Source organism: Lolium perenne, chromosome 4 (genome assembly GCF_019359855.2).
Source record: "Lolium perenne isolate Kyuss_39 chromosome 4, Kyuss_2.0, whole genome shotgun sequence".
NCBI classification, from domain to species: domain Eukaryota; kingdom Viridiplantae; phylum Streptophyta; class Magnoliopsida; order Poales; family Poaceae; genus Lolium; species Lolium perenne.
Window position 1 is genome coordinate 195,121,593 of NC_067247.2, and position 3,823 is coordinate 195,125,415.

Here is a 3,823-nt window from a genome sequence, read left to right on the forward strand (position 1 = left end):
GAATGAGAGACAACTTATCTTCACGGAATTACCCGGAATCTTAAAAGACTCAAACGGTTCCGGAAATCCTTCATCTTCAGATCATACTTAACAACGGAAGTTCCACATTTCCCGCGCACAACTTCCTCATTTCCCGCGCTAAATTTTCGCAGATGCAAATCTTCAGCCGGAATTTTCGGGAGTGCAGGGTTAAGTTACCTCCACGTCGTTTTACCGCAGTTGACCTAAACACGTGTCATCCATCCAACGGCGTGACCGTTCAGTTTCCACCGTTGGATCCGGATCCCGAATCTCCGAGCGCGGCCTATAAATACTCCGCGGCCCGGTAAAAATCCATTCTTTTCACCCCCTCTCACCACATCGTCTTCCTCCTCGCGCCGCTCCGCCCGCCAGATCTCGATTCCGGCGAGCTTCGCCACGGTGAACTTCGCGCGCCGCCGAACCAAGGCTCCCCTCGCGCCAAGATTCCCACGTTTGAACGAGAAATTCCCTCCGCCGCCGATTTGTGGTCACGCGGGACGATTTCCTTCAAGTTCGGCGACCTCATCTTCGCCGGAGTTCCGTCGAGCCACCGCGCCATTAGCGGTAAGTACGCCGGCCTTGTAGAAGACAACCTAGTGTAGAAGATAGACTTAGTGATCCGGGTACTCAAACACTTTGTATGGGTGCAGCCGGAAGCATGCCACTCGAATCGTCACTTTGTACTGGTAGTTCTTCGAGTAGCCCGGATCCCAATCAAATAGAACCCATATGCCCGGATCCCATATCATTCCTGCCACCATACGTTTCCGACATCAGACTAGCTCAACCTTTTTCCGCATCTTCCAGCACCGCTCCAGGCCGGATTCCTACCCTCCAAGAGCTCCAAGAAGAACTCGAGGGACAAGCTCGGATGGCAGCAAAGGTGCAGGAGGCGGAAAACAAGAAGGCGTCCAAGGCCCGGATCCGCGAAGGAGAACGGGGTCAATGGTGGCCTTGCGCAACTACCGACGTGGAGCTTAGAGAGCTCCAGAACGAGGGCATGATCTCCTCCCATTGGAGTTTCACTCGTGACTCCGACGTCCCCAAGCCAGAACCCGGAGAAATTGTCATGACCAAAGCTTGGGTGGAACGCGGACTTTCACTCCCTTGTTCGGAATTTTTTCTCTCCATCCTCAACACCTACGGGCTCCAGCCCCACAACATTTGCCCAAATTCATACCTTCTCTTGTCCAACTTCGTGACTCTCTGTGAAGGACATCTTGGGATCCGGCCAGATGTCAAGTTGTGGCAATTCTTTTTCCGGGTGAAAAAAGAAACCAAGGACAAAGCAATGGTGAACTGCGGAAGCATGACATTTATGCTCCGCCCTAACCGCATGTATCCTCCCCACGACTCGCATGAATCCGTCCGGTACTGGAATGCCGGATGGTTCTATGAGAAGAATGCTTCAGTCCCGGAAGTCCACGGAGGCCTGCCCCAGTTTGTCAACGAACCTCCGGAAGAACTTGCAAGCTGGAGCTTCGTCCCTTCACTCGCCCTGACTCCGATCTTGGAGAAGGCCGCGCGGAGAATCTCCTGGCTAGTCCACGACGGACTGACCGGAGCCCAGCTCACACTTAGCTGGTTTTCCCGGAGAATCCAGCCTCTACGCTACAACGCGCGCCTGATGTGCGCTTATACCGGGGCGGACGATCTTCTCCGGGTTACCCGCCACGATCTTCCGGCCGATTCTCTGAAGAGAAGGATCAAGACGCTGGTGAAGATTCCGAGGGGCCAACAGGTCCCGGAACTGTTCAAGGATATTTACACGAACGATCAGTGTCCTCCGGTAAGCTTTGTTCTTTTCGTTGCTTCAAACTTCCCAAGTTTTTTGATGTTTAACTCTAACTCTTGTTCATTTTCCTTCCAGCTCAACACTTTGGCGGAGGAAAACTTCCGTACCATCATTCGCGTCCCCGTCACCGGCGACACGGCGGAGGAGGCTCCGGAAGACGACGAGGAGGAAGAGGACCAGGCACCCCGCAAGGCGGCCCCTCGACCTACAAAGCGTCCCCGCGCCAAAGCTTCCGGCTCTGAAGCCGGAGCTAGCGGCGAGGCCTCCGCCAAGAAGCCGAAGACGACAAAACCACCTCCGCTAGATTCAAGGAAAGCGGAGCGTGCGCGTCTAAGAATGCTCTCGACAGCTGGCCAGGGCACACGCCCCATCATCCCCGGCGCCCCGTAAGTTTCCGAGCATGATGCAACTTTAACTTAGCGAAATTATCTCTTGTCTAAACCCTTTCACTTGTTTGCAGGAATCCGAAAACCGCTGCCACGCGGACCACCAGCCAGGAGCCCATCACAAAATACATGAAGAAATCTCCGGCTGTTGGTCCCTCTACTCCGATTCCACCAAGCGTCTCCCACCCAACTCCCCAACCGTCGCCCCCTCAGGCTGATCCATCTCCCCCACCTGCCGCAAACACTCCACCGGAAATAATTCCGGTTAGCAGCGGGCATGCGGGCGAAGAAGATCCTAAGGCCAAAGGCCCTGCCCAAGAAGAGGCGGAAAAACAAGGCCAAGGAGAGGTTGAAGTAACTTCTTCCGAGAAAGCTGGAGAGGGCGCTGGCGACATGGTCGTTTTTCCGAAGAACTTTGGAGATCCGGCTGACACCACTTCCACCCCCAAGGCGTATGCCACTAAGTTTTTCAACAAGCTGACTGAAGCGGAGAAGTGGGAGCTTGAACAAGACCTGCTCAACGCCATGCTGAACAACGCACAGGGAAGCCTGATTCCAGGACGTCGGAAATCCAGGACTTCAAGAAAAACGTTGGCCAGTTCTGCGATCAACTTATCTGCAAGCAAAAGGTACTCCCCAGTAGCCCCCAAGCATGTAGGCGGAAACTCAAAAAGTAGTTAGCGCTTAGATGCTTAGAGAAAGATTACTTCCGGGAAAGTTTTTTAGAATGGACTAGTAGCCCCCAAGCATTATGGCGGAAAAGTTCCGGCAATGATGCTTTAAAAGAAACCACTTCTACAGGCGGAATTTTTACTCCTGCACTGTTTAAATTTTACAGGAACAGCAGGCGCTGCACTACGAGCTGCACAAGAACATTGCCTTGCAGCGCCGCGTTACTCTGAGTCAGGCGGAAAATATCCAGGACCACTGAAGGATGAAAATGCAGAGCGGCTAAACAATCGGCGGACGCCCAAGGTTGGTTTCCGCCTTCTTCGTCATTAACCAAATTCCGACTTTAGATTTCTTTGTTAACTTATGTTATTATAGGCGCATCCTCCTCCCTTGCAACAGCTTCGTCTGAACTTGAGAACCTGCGCTCCTCGTACCAAGAGTTGGAGACGAAACTAAAGGAGGCGGATCTTAAAAGGGAGCAGGCCGAAAAGCAGCTGGCGGAGAAAAACTCCGAGCATATCAGGGAAAAGGGCGAGCTGGAACTGAAAAAGAATGCTGATAGCGAGACCATCAGGAGGCAGCAAAAAGAGCTCAATGGACTCCGGAAATATATGGAGACGGCGGAGAAACACTGGGACTTGCTCAATGAGAACATCTTGGGTATGATATCGGAACCTTGTCAAGATGTTTGCTCCGATTTTCTTTACTTTGCGCTCAAATTGCGTGCTTATATCCTGATTATCTTTTATGCAGAGCCGCTTGGGTACCCGGAACAGCGCCGGAATTTGTTCCCACGGGACGACCTTACGCAACTCGCGGGCGATGATCGCAAAGATCTCATCTCCGCCTCCCGCAAGATATGCTATAACTTGAACATCAAGAGGAGCCGCACTTGCGACGTGCGCAAGCTTATTGGTAAGATGGATGTTCTGCCGGAGCTGGTGACAGA